The 21,684-nt window shown below is 39.8% G+C and overlaps 1 long non-coding RNA gene across 1 annotated transcript; it reads left to right on the top strand.

Moving 5' to 3' along the window:
- The first annotated feature begins 1,290 nt into the window (after window positions 1-1,290).
- On the top strand, window positions 1,291-7,012 carry LOC124862591. The gene is made up of 3 exons (XR_007036951.1): window positions 1,291-1,400; window positions 3,308-3,479; window positions 6,896-7,012. It is a non-coding gene; the product is annotated as an uncharacterized LOC124862591 (long non-coding RNA).
- Window positions 7,013-21,684: the final 14,672 nt, after the last annotated feature.

Here is a 21,684-nt window from a genome sequence, read left to right as displayed (position 1 = left end):
GATGCCCCCCAGGGCTGGATTTAGAAGGATGTAGGCTCCTGGGCTGGAGCAAGTTTTTGGTGCCCTCCCCAAGCAAGCGTGGTTAAGCAAGTCAATTTGATGTATGCAAATTACAGTAAATTGATATGGCAAGTACACATCAACTTCAAGGTGTTTAGGTACTGTTCACATATTTTTTCTAAAACAATCTTTGTTTTAATTCTGTTGAAATGTCTTTTTTCATACAAAAACAGACCTTCAATATTACAGCAACTATGCCTGACCTGTTTGAAATACAGAGGAAACAAATATGTGTGGAACCTGCTGTTGTCAGGTTTGACGAGCTTGGGATCAAGGGTGAGCTTAGAGGTGGGACTGTTACAATTAAATTTTTTTTTTAAAATATGTTTTTTTTTCTCTATATGCAAAACATTCAAACAAAAGAAAAACAGAAAAAGCTTGTCCTGGATGCACGAAAAACCAGCCAGAGATCAGAATCAGCTCATACTCACTGTATCAGCACTGTTCAGTTACTGAAAAATCTGAAATATTGTTTTTTCTCTCTTATTCAAATGAATTGTTTCACACTAAGAACCCCAGTCATTTCCTTTTTATCGGCCAAGAATCCAACAGCATTCACTTTGAAACACTTTTTTAAGTGTTATAAAAATCGAATAAAGCTCAGCGAAGGAATCTTTTTTTGCATAGAAGCGTAATTCTTGCATTTTCTGCAGGAACCTCCATCAATGAACCTGCAGCACAATGTTTTTCTCTTGAATAAAATTAGAACTTAGCCCCAATATAATGATTTCTAAATTACTCGTCTTTTCTAATCTGTAATTTACATTACACAGCATGCAAAGCAATGTATTAAATTAAATGATTGCTTAATTAAATAAGTCAGAAAAACTTTACCTTTTAGGGTAAATTACATTAACTGTAAACTTATTCCACCTTCATTCCTCAGCACTGTAAAGCCCAAAGTCTTAAGTGTCTCTGTGAAATAGTGACGCAGAACTAATTTTCCCTTCCATGCCTCCATGATTGAAGTTACAGCTCCTCTGAGTAAACTGATTGCTCCTAGATGTGTTATTCATGTTCCCAAGCAGTGGTTCCAGTTAATACCCTTTTAATTTCCTCTGCAGGTTTCCTCAATGGGTTTCTCATTCATGCTTTGTCGATTCGCATGCTGCTGCATCTCACATGTAGTGCACTCGGTGAGGGAAGACGTGGGGGCTCTTTGCAAAATGAGATACAAGGCCTGCCATTGGCTGAGAGCATGCAACAGGTTGGCGTAGTAACCAGGCCGGCGAGGAACCCGGGCTCATGGTTGAGTCCTTTGTGTCAGACAGGAAGCCATGGGCACATATCCTAAAACAAGTCGGTTAGAACGGCTCTGGTGCGGCACTTGCATTCATTAGGTTTGTTTGTAGTGATCCTGCTATATCTATAGATACTTTTTTTTTCAAATTTTTTCTAATTTCCTAATGTATTATTGGATACACCAACTGTGGCTTTAAAGCCACTTTCTGTTTAAGCTCTTTTAAACCATTTTACAAATACGTCTTAATGTTGTCCACCAGCACTTAGAAATCTCAGAGAACACAATACCATGACATGGTGATTCATCATATTATGTCACGATGATAAAAACAACCTTAATCGATTTGTTATTTGATTGACTGCAGCTAAATTGGCACCTAAAGAAAAAAGGTTTTTGATTTATTTTTGTTTTTGAAGCAGGGTCATGTGAAATCCTTCTGAGCAATCAGTATCTAACCTGCAGTACACAGTGCTTACATTAATAAGTAGAATTAGGGAAGAATTTTGTATGGGGGAGGAAAGTTAATTTGCTATTTTGGGCCTGGTGCATACAAGATTATGTCTTTGTGATCTAAACTCAAACATTACTGGTTGCTGTCTATAGGACGTTAGATACTAAGTGGTCTCCAATCCTGATTTCCCCTTGAAATACCTCCCTACATCTAAACAAAAAAAACCCATTAGCCCTAATAGATCAGTACAGGAAAAAAAACCGGACCCAGCCTGAACTCAGACCACGGCGCCAACATGCAAACAAGCAGCCACCACCTTTCACTGAAGAGAAAATATTGTAATTTTTTATTTAAAAAAGGTCAAGTTTGTCTTATAAGTTTCTCAGTTTCAAGGTTTGTTCATTCTGGAACAGAGCACCATTTGGTGCCGCCATAGAAAGCCATGCTGAGTTAAAGTTAGTCACAAAAAAATGCAAAACATTATTCAGTTCAACGTCGAACAGAAAATCGAATGTCTCCCATGAACACATTTGTTGCAGCTTCACACGGCTCAGCCAGATATTGTCCTAACTTTGAAGTCAACATATTTGATAAAAAAAAGTAATCATGGCTCTAGTCAAGTGATCTGTGTTACTTCAGAACACATTCATTCATCAAGTCTTTAATGAGATAAAGTAGTATAAAATCAATATATTGTGAGTCCATGGGTCAATTGGCACAATAATAGCAACGAGAGAAGCACGCATTATCCATTATACTTCACTAAGCTCTTGCCTTTGTGGGGAAATCTTGTGGGTCTTTTCTGCAATTTACCCCCAAATGGAGTGCTGTTTAATGTTGCCAGGTAGACCTGTGTTCACTTTAATGTTGTCATGTTAAAAAACAACCTCAGCTAGTTTAAAGTTCTCAAGAAAATGTTAAAACCCCCCGTGAACCCACTCATCTGAACACACCCAGACATCAATGTCACGTTGTCTAAAAAATGATCTATGACTGAAGTAAAATTGTCTTCGTTAGGGCAACTCTTCCTGTGTGTGTTACTCTAATCATGTGCACCTGATGTCATATGCCTGTGTGCAGTTTTAAGGGGTCTTCTAATTTATGCGTCACAATAAATAGCATTTTTAAAAACATTTTACAAAGAACATAAAGGTTATTTCTCAAATGTTTGTTGTTCATTGATATTGACTGAATATTCATGTGTGCAAATATCTTGGTTGTCCAAAATTCTTTACGTGACTGTATTTCTTCCTATAATCTGTATTTTAAAGAGTTTATATTAAAACTCACAAAGTGAGTTCAAATATTGATACATTTTAATTTTTACAGCTCTGCTGGGCCTGATAAAGAGTTACGCTGTCATGCCTTCCTGCTAAATGTTCACTTTGTGCACCTTTAAATTGTGTCCATGCAAAGCAAAGCCACTTTACCCATTTCAAAAACGGCCCCTGGCCTGTTTAGTGTATCCATTCTCCACTTCTTCTTCTGAGACTTGATCCCAGAAAAAAACCTTCAACCAGACTCACTGGAATGTCTGTGCTTGATCCCCTCAGGTCTCACTCACCTAAGGCCTGCTGCTTTGTGAAAAACTAGATCTAACTGGAGAAGAATGGAGGTTCAGCAGCTTTGGGAGTGCGAAAAGCAGCAGTTACATTATGGCACACAGAACATCCAAAAGCATGCGTGTTACAGCTAACAAGCAAACGGGCAAGATGAGCAATAAATGTAAGTCACAGGAATGTAATATAACTGGATGAAGGTGTCATTATTTTCTATGCACCAGAAACCAATTAGCCAGTATGGAAAGACCTCATTTTTACTGTTTGGCTTGTTTGTGCTGTTCAACCACAATCCTTGAATTTACGCAGTTTATTTCAGTTACTACTTTTGTTTGTTCTGTGACTATTTAGGCAAAGGGTCCCTGTACTGTCAGTCCAATATGAAAGCCCCCCCCCCCTTTGTGCTGAGTTGCACATAATATGTAACAGTCAGAGAAGGTTCTATTAAATGTTATGAATAAATCCAATTGTCGCAATATTTCTGATTATCATCAGTCAGTCATTTTCTACCATTTATTCCATAGTGGGTCACAGGGGAGCTGGTGCCTATCTCCAGCAATCTATGGGCGAGAGGCGGGGTACCCCCTGGACAGGTTGCCAGTCCACTGCAGGGCAGCACACAAACAACCAAGCACACACTCATTCACACACCTAAGGGCAATTTAGAGGGACCAATTAACCTAAAAGGCATGTCTTTGGACTGTGGGAGGAAGCCAGAGTACCCAGTGAGAACCCCACACATGCACAGGGAGAACATGCAAACTCCATGCAGAAAGACCCCAGGCTGGGAATTGAACCCAGGACCTTCTTGCTGTAAGGCAACAGTGCTACCAACTGCACCACCGTGCAGCCCAATACCAATGATACTGATTTATTTCTCACATATACTGCATTGCAAAAGTATTCAAGTATTAAACTTTTTCACATTTTGTTATATTACCACAATTTTTAATAGATTTATTGGAATTTTATATGATAGACAAAACAAGAAATTGATTTGTGTTAATAATCAATAACTTTTAGGACCTCCTGCAATATCTCCACCAACAATGCACATATAGACTGACATTTGTGCTCGTTCTTAGTAAGATAGATCAAGCTTGGTCAGATTGGATAGAGAGCGTCTGTGAACAGTTTGCAGTTTAAAAGTCTAGCTTAAATTCTGATTAGGTTTGACTGGTAAATATTTTGATGCTTAAAGTCTTGCCCTGCTGGAAGGTGAGCCTCTGCTCTAGTTCTTATCCGGCCTCGAAACAGGATTGTCCTGTATTTAGCGTCATCCATTTTCCTGCTGGGAAAACAACCCAAAATTCCCACAGCATGCCACCACCATGTAGAGCTGTACGGTATTAGGAAAATAAACAAAAAATGTTGACATTCGACACGACATGAAAAAAGAAATAATATAACAGTATTAATGGCTTCTTGTTTTGGGTATACAGCAAGCATGGATCTCAGATAATGACAGGTCTATCTAGCAACTGGAATAATCTTAACAAGGCTTTATTGAAAAAGTGGCTTCTGGCCGACATCTGCTGTTTTGGTTTGGAAACAACATGGTTGTAGTTTCTTAGTGACTTGTCTACCAACCACTCTTTACCGTCTAAAACCTTTTTTTCTGCATTAAGCAAGTGTTGACAAATTACAAGCACAAAGGACGTAAATACATAGTATTTATTGCAGTACATGGCAGTTTTTCCTATTATGCGCATTGCGTACAGTGATATTGTCTTAACAATAAATGTGTGATATATTGTGCGGCGTTATTATGTTCTGTGGCAAACTTCAAGTGGGATGTCTTTGGCGTTTTCTTTAACAATGGCTTGCCACTCATCCAAAGAGGCCTGATTTGTGGAATGCATAAATAATAAATATACTGTTAAGTGATTTTCCCACCCCCGCGGTGGATCTCTGCAGCTCCCCCAGAGTTACCATGGGCCTCTTTCAGCTTCTCTGACCTATGCTGTCTTTGCCCATCCTCAGGTTTGGTGGATGGCCATGTCTTGATAGGTTTGTAGTTGTCCCATACATGTGACCTAGCATGAATACATTTGTAAGGCACTGTAGCTGACATTTCAGCCTGTTCTTATTTTCCTTTTTTCATACTCCCTTCTTTCATAGTGCTTTTTACACTATTGATTCTTAACCTATGTGTTAACTTTCCTGTAATGTTGAATCTCCGTCTCAGTCAGCAAGCATAAAGTGACAAAGATCTACATCTGTGATAAGAAGAGGAAAGATGGCACTATTCCCGGTACATGACAAACTGTGCCGAACAGCAGACTCAGAAGGAAACATCTTGGTCAACAGTCCACAGCCGGGCTGTCAGCTGCTGCAAAAAGCCCCAATGTGGAGTTCATGCTGCATTCCTGTCTCCTGAGAAATACAAGTTACCCCCTTATTCTCAACTTTTTTCCTTTTTCTTTTTGAACAAAGTCCCCTCCTGTGCAGACAGGACATTGGCTTTATTTCTTCCTTAAAAGGAATGTGTTTCTGTCCTGGCAACTAACTAGCAACAGCACTTGAGAGAGATAAACCTGCGGATGTTTGGTTGGACCTGAAGAGGGGTCTCCAGGGAACATTCGGCTAGTGAAGCACGATCAATGGCAGAGACATGACTTCACTTTAGACCGTTGGCTTGTAACAATAATTGGAGCTAGATAGATAATTCTTCAGAAATCTTGTCATGAAATATGTCAGGAAGTTCTGGGTGTGGGAAGTGGGCTTAATGAAAATGTATAAACAATTCTCTTGCTTCCTGACCAGAACTCTCACTTCTCCTCACATCCTTATCAGGTTTACCATGGGTTCATTTGAGGCTGCTCAGCTTCCATGGAAGGGTAATTTCAAGGTGGGGCTGAATTATAAAAAGTGGGAGGGACTGACCTACATAAACCTGCTGTTTCCAGTGTGCAGAGAGATAGCAGTCTGCCCCAAAAACAATTTTTTTTCCTGCTTTCTACAGCAAACAGTTCTGCTGGTAGTATGCAGTGATGTACAGTACAAACAATGTCATACATCTGCGTTGTCCCGTGTTCTCCTCAGGAAAGGAGTGGAGAAGCACTTTTTCATATATGCTTCACTCTTTTGACTGTCAAGTTGTCAAGTTCCATCCTGAGGCTGAGCTGAACTGTCAGCAGGAGAACATTTTTGTGTGACAACTGTTTTTCTCTTAGTTTCCCTGTTCCCGCCACTCCTTGTAAACACTCATATCACCTTTGAGGCTGTGTACACACACACACACACACACACACACACACACACACACACACACACACACACACACACACACACACACACACACACACACACACACACACACACACACACACACACACACAGCAGCACCTGCGTCTGTGACTCCCCTGAAGGTCACCGTGGCTGGAGCTTTTCCAAAGTCAACAATGAGCAATAACACACGGACAACTGCCACTTCCATTGAGCTCGATGAACACAGGCAACGCTTTTTTCCCCCATTTGAGCTCATGATAGAAAACATCTAAATTTAGCCGATGAGTCATAAAGTGCTTGAGTTATCATAGAAAGCCAAATGAGCATAATAATGTTTTTTTTCTTTTATAGATCAGTGCTGCTTCGCTGCAGTGACTCTTGACCTAATTCTCAGCCCGGGACTGGGTGCTGAAAACAGAAAAACAGAGGCAACGCAAGTGAGGGTAATTTGGTGCGACTGAACCCTCCCATTACTGACTGACAGGCACACACATTACCAAAGTGTATGTGCACACACACACACACCGTGCTACCCTTGCCTGAGCCCTCTGGAATCAAAACAAGCTACACTCACTCTGCCTGAACTCAAAGTAACACTGGCAGCTGTTTATAACTCCAGTGTTGTGTAACAAGTTCACCCAGCTTCTCTGACCAACACCTCTCTGCTGCCTGCTTGAGATCCACCCCCCATGGACCCAGAGCTTATGAGCAAATTGAAAAAGAAAAATGTCTTCTATGTGACATAACATCAAAATAACACAAAGACACAGGCTGACAGATCTTCTCGTAGCTCCGCTGTTTTTCAAATTTGTCATGGGTTGAAGAACATTCTTTTATAACGGCTTTGTTTCTCATAAAGATCCAGACATGATAATGTTTGCTTTCAGACCCATGCACTGAAGCGAAACTGTTGCGCATTACCCGTAAAAGCTTCCTCATGCCGTAAAACCTTTGACAGCAATCAAGTCAATATTTGGATGACATTAGTGGCAATTTTTTATGACGGGTGCATAGATCTGGCCTCACCCAGCAGCAGCTTCATCTGAGGCAACATGTTAACACCAAAATACTTTTTGCCTAATTTGGCAAAAATCATTTATTGTCTCAGTGTCTGTGCACATAATATCTTCCTTGTGTCATTAAAATAGTATAAATATTAATCCTTTTCACGTACAAGTTTTCGTGATTTTTGATTTGACCAGATAGAGCAAAACAAAGATGAGCATCTTGTTGATGCGTGGTTTTCAAAATATGCACTAAAACTAATTTAAAAGTGTTTAAAGCTCCCTTTATTCTGATACCCCCAAATAAAATCCAGTGCAACCAATAGCATTTTCAGGAGGTGAAAGAAAAATTTGACATTTGGTTTAACAATTTTCCAAAAGGAATAAAACGTATGAATTTTCCACCTTATTCTAATAACCAGGAAATAAAACTCAGAATTTCTTGGAAATACATTTTTTAAACATCAATGACAGCATTTATGTTTATTTAATACATCATGAGTTTTGTTCCAATTCATTGATGGATTTCGGTTTTTGATGCACACACAGAAAATTAAAATATAGGCCAGTTTACTCATTTCATTCTCACCCATTTATTTATTTTTAGTTTGTAGACCCTCTTGGATCAAGGTTTTAAGCCAGACCTGTTGCTCTTTAACTGGGTTTGGTTAAAAGTCCCAAGTTTTAGAATTTTACCAAATAAAATCTCACATAAACTGTGCTTAAAAAGGGGCCTTTACTATAGGATGATCCAGTCCAGGACAAGTCTGTGTTATGGACTTTGAAAAAGACAGAATCTAGTTCTGATGCAACAAACAACAACACAAAAACACAAGAAAACTATGACATACACTTTTAGCACACTACTCAGTCAGAAGCCACCTTTAAAATTTTATTGTTTTATGATTTGCGGAACATACAGTTAATTAAACTGATGAGGTTTTCTACTCAGCGGTTCCAAATGTTACAAAAACTTTAGGAAAAATATTGTTATTTTGCTCTTCATAAAGTATGGAATTTAAAAAATTGTAAGAAACCATGAAATCAGTTAATAAGTAAACCGAGTCTACATATATATAATTTAATCTCCACATGAATCCAGCTGTTCTGTGAAGGCCTCAGAGGTTTGTTAGAGAACAAACAGCATCATGAAGACCATGGAGCACAGCAGACAGGTCAGGGAGAACGTTGTAGAGAAGTTAAAAGCATACTAGGGTTTTAAAACAATGCCCCAGCATTTCAACATCTCATGGAGCCTCCACAGTTCAGGTGTAAGAATCTGTTGGCAGGACAAATGGTCATGCACTTTGAAAATCATGGGAGAGTGGAAAAAAGAAAGCCAATGTTGAAAGAAAGCCAATAGTTTTCAGTTTGCTGCAAGACATGTAGGGGACACAGTAAACAAGTTGAAGGTTCACACTCAGATAGGACCACCACCCAACATATCAACAGTTAAATGGTTTAGATAAAGGTATAATGTTGTGTTAGAATGTCACGGTCAAAGTTCACCCCTGAATCCAATTGAGAACTGTGGAAAGCCCCCCAGAAATGCAGTTCAGATTCTCTCCATTCATTCTGACTAGGCCTGAGCTATTTTCTTAAAAAGAAGGCTCTAGTTGTGCAAAGCTGTTAGAGAGCTGTGGATTCTTTATAAAGACAGAGACATTTCTTCTTTATGGCTGGGCTGCGAAAGAAATAATAACATCTTTCTTTTCTAGCAGCTATGCTTTGGTTCTCTCAGCCTGTTCACAAAGCATCATCTGGCCCAACTTGTTTTTTGTTATTGTGTCCTACAACTATTGTGTGATTGGTCTACACACTACAGGTCCTTCTCAAAATATTAGCATATTGTGATAAAGTTCATTATTTTCCATAATGCCATGATGAAAATTTAACATTCATATATTTTAGATTAATTGCACACTAACTGAAATATTTCAGGTCTTTTATTGTCTTAATACAGATGATTTTGGCATACAGCTCAAGAAAACCCAAAATTCCTATCTCACAAAATTAGCATATCATTAAAAGGGTCTCTAAACGAGCTATGAACCTAATCATCTGAATCAACGAGTTAACTCTAAACACCTGCAAAAGATTCCTGAGGCCTTTAAAACTCCCAGCCTGGTTCATCACTCAAAACCCCAATCATGGGTAAGACTGCCGACCTGACTGCTGTCCAGAAGGCCACTATTGACACCCTCAAGCAAGAGGGTAAGACACAGAAAGACATTTCTGAACGAATAGGCTGTTCCCAGAGTGCTGTATCAAGGCACCTCAGTGGGAAGTCTGTGGGAAGGAAAAAGTGTGGCAGAAAACGCTGCACAACGAGAAGAGGTGACCGGACCCTGAGGAAGATTGTGGAGAAGGGCCGATTACAGACCTTGGGGGACCTGCAGAAGCAGTGGACTGAGTCTGGAGTAGAAACATCCAGAGCCACCGTGCACAGGCGTGTGCAGGAAATGGGCTACAGGTGCCGCATTCCCCAGACCTGGGCAACAGAGAAGCAGCACTGGACTGTTGCTCAGTGGTCCAAAGTACTTTTTTCGGATGAAAGCAAATTCTGCATGTCATTCAGAAATCAAGGTGCCAGAGTCTGGAGGAAGACTGGGGAGAAGGAAATGCCAAAATGCCAGAAGTCCAGTGTCAAGTACCCACAGTCAGTGATGGTCTGGGGTGCCGTGTCAGCTGCTGGTGTTGGTCCACTGTGTTTTATCAAGGGCAGGGTCAATCCAACTAGCTATCAGGAGATTTTGGAGCACTTCATGCTTCCATCTGCTGAAAAGCTTTATGGAGATGAAGATTTCATTTTTCAGCACGACCTGGCACCTGCTCACAGTGCCAAAACCACTGGTAAATGGTTTACTGACCATGGTATCACTGTGCTCAATTGGCCTGCCAACTCTCCTGACCTGAACCCCATAGAGAATCTGTGGGATATTGTGAAGAGAACGTTGAGAGACTCAAGACCCAACACTCTGGATGAGCTAAAGGCCGCTATCGAAGCATCCTGGGCCTCCATAAGACCTCAGCAGTGCCACAGGCTGATTGCCTCTATGCCACGCCGCATTGAAGCAGTCATTTCTGCAAAAGGATTCCTGACCAAGTATTGAGTGCATAACTGTACATGATTATTTGAAGGTTGACGTTTTTTGTATTAAAAACACTTTTCTTTTATTGGTCGGACGAAATATGCTAATTTTGTGAGATAGGAATTTTGGGTTTTCATGAGCTGTATGCCAAAATCATCCGTATTAAGACAATAAAAGACCTGAAATATTTCAGTTAGTGTGCAATGAATCTAAAATATATGAATGTTAAATTTTCATCATGACATTATGGAAAATAATGAACTTTATCACAATATGCTAATATTTTGAGAAGGACCTGTATTTTCTTAACATAAGATGTTCCAGACAGAACCAGCGGTTTTGTTGCTTTCACCATGTTGAGTAACTGACAAAAGACCCCAAAAAACTTGCAGGCTCAAGTTGGTTCACTACTGACGCAGTGGCCTTTAATATAAATGCCAACCACACTACTTTTTTCATGCTATTCCCCTTTGCAATTTCGCACTACGTTGTGATGGTTTATCTCATAAAATCCAAATGAAATATATTTAATGGTTGACTGGCTTATGCTTTGGCAAAGTTTGTGGTTGTAATATGATGTTAAGCGGGGTTGCGAGGCACTGTGCAATCTTGATAACAATTAGTCAACTAAAGGGTTTGCTGTACAGTTGTGAAATCTATCAGTATCTCCTCCACTTCTTTCAAAACTCTTTCATTTGTTCTGTTGGCCTTTCACATTTGACAGATTCTGACAGCTTCTGTTGTGATGTAATTAGAAAGTTGTCTGCATTTACTCAAGCTAAGCGTTGCACAACAGAGGCTTCTTTCGCAGCGACTGGATGAATTGCTTAACAGTGGAATCTCAGAGTTTTTGTTTGCTTCACTGCTGTAGGAGATCATTTGTCTCTATCTGAGGAAGTCATTCTCAACTGAATATTGTGCTGTGGCCTGTGTAAGAGGTACCCTGGTTCTCCTTTAAAAAGAGGCGTAGTAAGAGCTGACCTGAATCCACAAACTCAATATGCGGTTTTTGTGACACAGGCTCACCTTTTACAAAACTTATATGAGTGCACCTGCAGTTTTGCTGGAGAGATCTAGGTGTGTGTTCTGGGTTGAACTTCAATGTGATGGAACACTTTGCAGATTTTTCCACATTTCCTTCCCTCTATTGCTGCAGTTAGCTGCTGGCTTTGTGACCTGACAGGAAGGAAGCCTGTGGGGCAAATGACCCGGCAAGCTCTTTTGATGTTTTTTATTCCCTTTCTGAGACCTCTGGGCCTCTGTCATCATTTATTCTGACTCCTTGCCAAACTATTTCACTCCAACCGGTTGGAGCAGATCTAAATGCATTCACCTGCTTTTGTTCTCTCCTGTCCCCTTGGATGTTTTTCTTCTTCTTTTTAATATGAACTGGCAGACCCTGCTGTTGTGGAGAAAAACACCCTCAACCAGGTCGTTCGCTGTATGCCAGTCAGCAGCAGATTTGATGATGTGTTTGCATTCTACTTTGCTGAGAGGAACCATGAGTGGTGGGGATTACACTGCACTGCAGGTGTATGTGTAAACCGAAGTGCTTCATGTGGATATTTTGGCCTTTTGGTAGCTATAAACAATACTTACTGTTTAATGATTTAATTTTTCAAACAACAATAGGGTATAGGGTCTTATTTTTCATCACATGGCACAGATACACATTCTTTTGTTGGGTTTATGATTATTGATTGATTAATCTTGATCAATAATTATAATTACAAATCATAATCTGACAAAATCAACTTCTTAACCATAATCCTCATTTATGAATTGAGACCAGAGATGTTTCTGGTGTTGTAATTGTGGCTCGACGCCTTTGACAATTATAACCGTTAAATACTCCGTAATAATTAATAACTATTGCCGGAGATGTCACTGTTTAATCGACCGTTTCTGCCGAAACGTGTGGAACGTTAACCTTATTTTGACTGACGAATCACTTTCGCACACAATGAACACAAAACGCTCTCTCTTTATATATGTGAATATTTATTAATCTTCACCTACTCAACATTCAAAATTCTACATAACAAGGGTAACACATCTAACTAAGCAAAAATAAAGAAAACAGCAGTGGGTGTTGAATCAACCAGCATTTGTGGCACAATTGAGAATATGACGACAAGGTGTGGTGGTGAGTGGAGAGTGGGGGGGTTGGAGCGCAGCTCCGACTGTACTCAGTGATGTCCTGATCATAAAACTTCCCCCCAACTCCTGAGCACAAAGGATTCTAACTTTTGGCGGAAATCTAGCACAGTGAGGTTGAAGACAAAGGAAAATGGTAAAATTCACCACGAGGTTATTTTAACAGTCCAGTCTTGGGGTGCGTTGACTCTCAGATGGTGAAACACAAGCAGATCTAGGAACGCGGCGGCTCCAGATATCAACATGGGTACCTGGAAACGTCTGTGTGTTGTCTCCTTTGGAGGTGCGCCACAATACCTTTATATACCCCTCGCTGCTATGCAGTACACATTGTTGAGGTATTTAATGCTATCACTGATATTCTTGCGGCCTCAACCTCTCCCAGTCCGGATGTCGTGAGAAAGAACAAATGAAGAGCAGGAAATTAAGATTAACGCAAGTTTAATTTGGAAGATAATAAATCCAATGATTTCTAATGCAAAATGAATATACAAAATAACACAATGAAGGAAAATTACAACAAGAAGAGAGAATTTATGTAAGGGCCCTTACAGAGAGAGATGGATTTTCAATAAAGCATGGCTGTCTTTACCCAGATGTGTCTGTCATTTCAAGTTCCAGGTACATCTTTATACTGTGGACTGCAAAGCTTACTGAATGTGCCTTCCCTTTTTCCATCAGGTGTTGTAAATCAGCCAAGCTCCCTTGTGGCATCTATACCACGACCAAAAGTTTACATTTATTGCTTTTACGGCTTGCAGCTGCCGAGAGAACCTAACCCCTGTTTCACCCTTGTGCCACCCTGACCCCTGCTCTTACTGACTCTCTCCCCAAGGCTCACTCATGTTAAATCTCAGTTTAATGTTCTCACATGCAAACTAAACTAATAACATGAAATTACATGATTTTAATTCTCAACAACATACACAATCATTCTGTCTGCGGACGCATCCCAGCAACAATACAACAGTTCCTTATATCCAAATAAAGAGTGCTTCTGGTTATTTTCTTCTGGCAAACTCATCTTCCCTGTCTCCTTCACCCCCATCCTCCATCTATTTACGACCTTGCCCTCTCTCTACTCTTTCTCCCTTGTCATTCACTAATTTATGACTTTGCACTTTCTATGCCTCTAACTCCCCTATATCCGCACCTTCCAGTTACACACATAGATAGTTTATATTCTAAAATCCACACATAGATAGTTTATATTCTACAGAGCTCTCAAGGAGCTGGGTTCCAGAGCCCATGCTGTGTGTGGAGGTGAGCCCACACACACAGGTTCAGGATGAGGAGGGTCACAAAGGGCTCTGCTGTAATTCATTCCCAAAGGCCATATGAAGCTTGGCAATCCGTGTCCACTGACTATGCAAAAAAGTTGGCCACTTCAGAACACTGTGCACCTTCGCCATGATCAAGTTGCTGTTGCTTCAGCATGTATTCACATTGTCACAATATCACTAACAGTTGACCATCTAACGTTTAGTTGTGAGAAATTTCAAAAAAGGACTTTTTGTACAGGATGCATCCTGTCACAGTACCAAACTGAAATTCACCGAGCTCCTGAGAGCCAAACATCCTTTCACAAGTGTTTCACAAGAAGAACTCTTCATGCTGATGTTTTGGATTTCATGCCCCCGTGGCCATGGAAGTTTAAGGATTTGGAAGTGTGATCCCATACGATATTGTGTATTTACACATCCGTCAATTGCAGTTTGGCTGCCAATTCCATTCAGTTTACTGTATTTGTACAACTCCACCTGACTATGATAGGATATTTTATGGCAATTTCCAAGACAAACAGATCCTATTTACATCCACACAGAAACATATACTCAAATCAGTTCAGTTTATCGGATAGTTAGTAATGATTAATTGTTTTGACAGAACTTCATCGCAAGTCTTACAAAGAGCAGTCCCAGATTATGAAAACACTACAAATGCTGATTACTTGAACACGGTGTTGAGATAATTAATACTGCTGCTTTAATGCTGCACTTCGTCTGTCTTAAACCGTTCTAAAAACCTTTGGCTTCACTGTGAGTGTTCACCTTCCTGTTGTCTTGGGTAGTCCCTACAAGTTTTTTAGGTTAAGGTTATGAACTGTTACCTCCTCAGGGTGATATCACAACATGTTTACTGGTTTTTCTCACGGTGGCTTTTATTCATTTGCCAGTTGTACCTTTAAGCATAAGGTGGATACTTCAACTCTCTGCTTGAGTGTGTTGGACTCTGTTTAAAACTGAGATATTTTAGAGGATTCAAAATACATCAATTGTCTATAGCCACTTATCCTGGGATTTGAGTCCAAAACCTTCTTGCTCCAAGGTAACATGGCTACCAAATGCACCACGGTGCAGCCTCAGGATCCAAAATGATGAGTGCAATTAGTCATTTATTGTGTAACATCCAAAACTACATTCTTAAGTAGAAATTGTGAGAAGTATTCATGTTTTAGAGGAAAAAACTAAAAACACAACTGCAGTAACTATTATTGCATAAAGATATGTACCGTTAAACATCAGTATTCAGTTCACACCTAACCTTGTCTAGAGAAAATCTGATTAACCTCAAATAAAGTTCAGCTTTCTTATTGGGTTTCTTGACAGTTACTTATATGCATCCTTTAACTAAATCATTTTTTTACAAAGCTTACAAAGCATTTTATGGTAATAATAAGGTTTTAGTCAGAATCCATTTCTCCAAAACTGATGAAAAGAGGAGTCTGAAGTTGATCAGCAAGGCCACCAAGAGGCCAACAGATACCCTGAAGTAGTGTGTGTTATGGTCTAATTAAACCAAACTTTAACATTGGGGCCACAGGTTTGACTCAAAGCCAACACTGAGCAACATGCCCAAACTGAAAGATGGTGGTGGTCACATGTTCTTTGGTTACTTTTCCTCATATTGAACTGAGATGTTTGACAAGGTGGATGAAATAATAAATTATAAACCGTTTTAAATGCCAATCAGTTATGACTTAAGCCTTTCATTGTTACAATCTGCCATGTTAGTGTTTTGTGATTGTTTAGTTTTCTCAGTCAGGTGTTTTTCTGTTCATCCAGGTCACTCGATTACTTCTGTTAGTTGTTACTCCCTAGATTCTTGTGTTTCATGTGCTTATTTATATTTTCCTATAGATCTGTTTTTCCCATGGTTTTGTTCTTTAGTCTGGTTTCCTTGTTTTCTGCTCAGTTCTTCATGTCCCTGCCTTTCCTCTGCTCATTAGTTTAATTAGACACATTCCCCTCAGTCTTCCTGTAGCCTGTTCCACACCTGTGTCATGTTTCCCTTGATTACCTGTCTCCCTGTTTCATTGGTTCGTACGCCACTTCCCTCGGTATATAAGCTTGCTGGTTTTCATTGTTCCTTACTGGTTCCTCCTGTTAAACTACCCTGCGTTTTGCCTCCTGGACCTGGTCCCTGAAGGTTATTTGTTTCTTGCTCAGTACCCAGCCTGCCTGTAAGTCTCTGTTCATTGAGTTTCATTAAACACTTCTCAACTCACCATGCGGCTCCCTTGTCATGATCTGCACCTTGGTCCTACCTCAAATCCTCCAAACATAACATTCATGTGTCTGCTACAAAGCTGATGATTAAGAGGGATTTCATTTATGGGCTTCCCAGTGAGTCCAAACATGAGTCCAAATCAGCACAAGAATGACCTAATGAGGGATGACCTTAACAAAGTCCAGAACTATACAGGTCCTTCTCAAAATATTAGCATATTGTGATAAAGTTAATTATTTTCCATAATGTAATGATGAAAATTTAACATTCATATATTTTAGATTCATTGCACACTAACTGAAATATTTCAGGTCTTTTATTGTCTTAATACGGATGATTTTGGCATACAGCTCATGAAAACCCAAAATTCCTATCTCACAAAATTAGCATATTTCATCCAACCAACAAAAGAAAAGTGTCTTTAATACAAAAAACGTCAACCTTCAAATAATCATGTACAGTTATGCACTCAATACTTGGTCGGGAATCCTTTTGCAGAAATGACTGCTTCAATGTGGCGTGGCATGGAGGCAATCAGCCTGTGGCACGGCTGAGGTCTTATGGAGGCCCAGGATGCTTCGATAGCGGCCTTTAGCTCATCCAGAGTGTTGGGTCTTGAGTCTCTCAACGTTCTCTTCACAATATCCCACAGATTCTCTATGGGGTTCAGGTCAGGAGAGTTGGCAGGCCAATTGAGCACAGTGATACCATGGTCAGTAAACCATTTACCAGTGGTTTTGGCGCTGTGAGCAGGTGCCAGGTCGTGCTGAAAAATGAAATCTTCATCTCCATAAAGCTTTTCAACAGATGGAAGCATGAAGTGCTCCAAAATCTCCTGATAGCTAGCTGCATTGACCCTGCCCTTGATAAAACACAGTGGACCAACACCAGCAGCTGACACGGCACCCCAGACCATCACTGACTGTGGATACTTGACACTGGACTTCTGGCATTTTGGCATTTCCTTCTCCCCAGTCTTCCTCCAGACTCTGGCACCTTGATTTCCGAATGACATGCAGAATTTGCTTTCATCCAAAAAAGTACTTTGGACCACTGAGCAACAGTCCAGTGCTGCTTCTCTGTAGCCCAGGTCAGGCGCTTCTGCCGCTGTTTCCGGTTCAAAAGTGGCTTGACCTGGGGAATGCGGCACCTGTAGCCCATTTCCTGCACACGCCTGTGCATGGTGGTTCTGGATGTTTCTACTCCAGACTCAGTCCACTGCTTCCGCAGGTCCCCCAAGGTCTGGAATCGGCCCTTCTCCACAATCTTCCTCAGGGTCCGGTCACCTCTTCTCGTTGTGCAGCGTTTTCTGTCACACTTTTTCCTTCCCACAGACTTCCTACTGAGGTGCCTTGATACAGCACTCTGGGAACAGCCTATTCGTTCAGAAATTTCTTTCTGTGTCTTACCCTCTTGCTTGAGGGTGTTAATAGTGGCCTTCTGGACAGCAGTCAGGTCGGCAGTCTTACCCATGATTGGGGTTTTGAGTGATGAACCAGGCTGGGAGTTTTAAAGGCCTCAGGAATCTTTTGCAGGTGTTTAGAGTTAACTCGTTGATTCAGATGATTAGGTTCATAGCTCGTTTAGAGACCCTTTTAATGATATGCTAATTTTGTGAGATAGGAATTTTGGGTTTTCATGAGCTGTATGCCAAAATCATCCGTATTAAGATAATAAAAGACTTGAAATATTTCAGTTAGTGTGCAATGAATGTAAAATATATGAATGTTAAATTTTCATCATTACATTATGGAAAATAATTAACTTTATCACAATATGCTAATATTTTGAGAAGGACCTGTATTTGACATAAAATCTGACCCCTCAAGAGGGCAGTGGACAAGCAGGGCCCTTCACAATCTGATCAATTTGGAGAACCTTTGTAAGGTGGAATGAGCAAATATTGGTGATGTGGGATTACTCCTACAAAAGAAGTTTGGATGCTGAAACGATATCAGAAGGTCCTCTAATAAAGTATTATTTTAAGGGTATGTACAATTATGCAAACAGGTTATTCCACGCCTTACGCTAAAAGCTTGTTGCATAAGAGCTTCACCTTCTTATTTATTAGGTTTGAGTAATGGCATTCATTTCCAGGAAATGCCTGGTTTTCTTTGAAGAGTCTGTGCTGTTTTGTCTATGTAACAGTTATGTCTAAGGGATCATAATATTAATCTATTTAACTCTGTAATGATAACCTGCACAAGAAGAAGTGGTAGATTAGATAATGTTCTTTTCCTGTTTGAAGACAATCTTTTGAATAGGTGAATGAAAACATATACACACCTCTTCATATACCTGACTAATGCACTCTTTACATTTCAATATGCACCTGCAGTGGGCTGGTGCAGACGCTACAGAAAAATGTTGCACTAAGGAAGAGCTTTTCATGTAAAACTACCAATGTTACTAGTTACTAATGGTATTCCATCACTAACTGATTACTTTTTAAAGTGTAAAAGTCTTGATGCTGTAAAAACACTGGTAATTATATGTAGAAAACACCCACACACAAAGTAACTACATTATAGGATCTTAATGCAATGCTAATAATATGCTAATAGCTTGGTGCTTTGGGAAAAGGATACAGAGTTCATCACGTTGATCAGTGTTGATCCATCCACATTCATGCCTAGGTTAATTTTAAAACCAAGACGAAAAGCAAAGACTGAACAGTTATTACTTGTAAGATCTTTCCAAAAAGTAAAATATTATATTTATTTTAACAATATCAGGATCTTAAGAACTTAATCAGTTCGGACAAACGAGACATTTTCTCAGTCCCTGATCTGATAAATATATATATTGACATGACAGTATATTGCGAAAACATGAAAAGTATAGTGTTATAACAATAAAGTTTTCACGTTCGAATGTTTCTATTTTTCCGTTTCAGTAGTACTGCGCTTCCATAGTTTGGATTGATTTTTCCCTTCATAAATAAAACAGTCGTTTAAAAATGTATTTGCATTTATTTTAATTAATACACTTAAATCCTTGTTCAGACATTGAAGATTTATTGCCCATCTGTAGTTTACATATCTGTCTGTTTTACGTTGCAGTTGAGCTCCAAAGTTTGGATAGGAATTTTTCTCATCGTCTCACCTGAATCTGACCAGGCCTGGAAGCTACTACAATAAAACATTGGTTAGAGATGCATTGTGTTTCATGCTGAAAAACAACCTGATTGGCATAATCCTGGGATCCTCCTCACTCTGCTCTCTTCTTGAATTCCTACTTCTTGTCCTGCTTCAGTAACCCCTTATCCTGTCTATGAAGTGAAAACAGGCAACGTGAGAACTGACTGCCTGCTCTGTAAAAAGCATCACTGTTGCCAGAAACAAACCAAATCAAGCCACGGCCTTCGTCACTCCCCTCCCTTCATCTCTGCCTCATATTAGTTCTCCTTTCACTCTCTGCTCCTGTCTCGCGCACAGTGACCTACTTTCCTCGTGACCTGTTTATGCAAGCACTGGCGCAGTCAAATCAGGAAAACAAGGAGCGTAGCAAACTGTGGCCTGAGCTTTGCTGTGATAGCATACAATGTCACCTTGGTACGAGCAATTGATTTTTATAGTGTTACTCCTAATAAAAACCCCAAAAGAAGCAGGGGTACATAGACAACCCCCAAAAGACAGTATTAATGACATGTTGGTTTTGTTTTTTTGCTGCCCGTGCATCTATGTGATAATGTGGATGTGTTTGCAAATGCATGTGTGTTTATGAGTGAAAGCTTTGTAAAGGGCACTGATGTGTCAGTCTCAAAGAAGGTCTTTGTTTGCAGGCTAAGATGAAGTTAGTGTGCTGGGTTCACTTCCCTCCCCTCTCATATCCTCTCTCCTCTTTCCCCTCTCACCGCCCCTCCTTTTGCCCTTTATGCTGTTATGAAAATGACCTCCTTCTGGTTTGAAAGGAAATAATAGGAAAAAAATCATTATTCCAAGTTGACTGCATTGCAATATTGTGTAATACAAACATTAGATATCTAATTAAAACATTGCAGCACTAAAAGTGATTTTGTTTACATGTCATTATGTAACCTTTGTGTAAGAAAGGAGCTCAAAATGTGATCCTTTCACAGGTCTGAAACTGCCCAATAAACAGGATTTGAACAGGAAAAAAAGCTTTTATGTGCAGGACTGGTTACTGAGGTTAACATGACCGCTGAGCTGCTTGGTGAAGAGAAATGCTCAGACTGATTCCGTCGTATCTTTGACCTGCACAGCACTTAAAGCTGACTCTCCCAGCTCAGATTTATGCTCTTCAAGTCAGCCTTTCTCTTCAGCTATCACTCTGAATGGTGGTGGTGTGGCTCACCTGTTCATGTATGGAATGATAGGAATGATGTCCGAAAGGATATATTTGTGAAAGAAAACTATAATATGCATCCATTGGCATACAGAAAAAGTGCTAGCACCCTTTTAAATGTTTTTAAATTTGGTCACATTACAATCACTAACTTCAATATGTTCTATCTGTTATGTGATAAACCAGCACAAAGTTGTGCATAATTGTGAAGTTGAAGTAAATATGTGAAGTAAAAATCTTAAAATGTGTCATGCATTGAGATGCATTCCACCCCCTTTTACAATGACACGCCTACATAAAATCTAGTGAAACCAATTGCCCTAAGAAATCACCTATTTAGCTAATGATTCAAGATCACACCTATGTCAAATTGAATATTAGGAAAACTAAAACTGCACATTACCCTGAACACACCCTCCCCAAGGTGGAGCAGAGCAATTTGGGCAGTGTTAGATTGATTAAAATATGTATATCCATCAATTTGTTTATTTATTCATTGTTTGGAAGTCACATCATCCCATATGCATCCCAAAGTGCCTCACAGGTGGACCACAGCAATACTGATGGCTGTAACAAGGAGAGTTTGTCCTTACTGCATTTTCCATTCTTAAGTGTGCAGGGTTTAATGAAATTTTAATGCAGCAAGCTTGTTAAATTAGGCCAGTGTTACATCAGACATGTTTCCTGAGAGGTTTTTTTTGACCCATTTCAGCAAAGTGTGTCAGTATGTCTCTGTAGCACTTTTCTCATTGCAGGCTGGTGTTGGATGCCAAAAAAGAGAAAGGTGCTAATGGGTAATGGAAAAGTCTATTAAATATTTACTCTTCTCTGTGAGTTAAATTTTTAGCTGCTTTCTCTGAAAGTTGAGTTTCTGAGAAAAGTTAGAATGGCATACTGCAGAGAAACTGGGAAAGATAAAGATGTCTACAGGTCAGCCTAGGTCAATAAACAGTTTTAAGCACATTTAGGAGAAATAATCAGACCATAGCAAGCTTCTGATTAGAGAAGCACCAATTATGCTTTTAGTTGCCAATACTTAATTCATTTTGATTCCATCAACAATAAAATA

Source organism: Girardinichthys multiradiatus, chromosome X (genome assembly GCF_021462225.1).
Source record: "Girardinichthys multiradiatus isolate DD_20200921_A chromosome X, DD_fGirMul_XY1, whole genome shotgun sequence".
Classification (NCBI taxonomy): domain Eukaryota; kingdom Metazoa; phylum Chordata; class Actinopteri; order Cyprinodontiformes; family Goodeidae; genus Girardinichthys; species Girardinichthys multiradiatus.
Note: the sequence above shows the minus strand (reverse complement) of the source record. Positions and strands in the feature narration are given on the sequence as shown.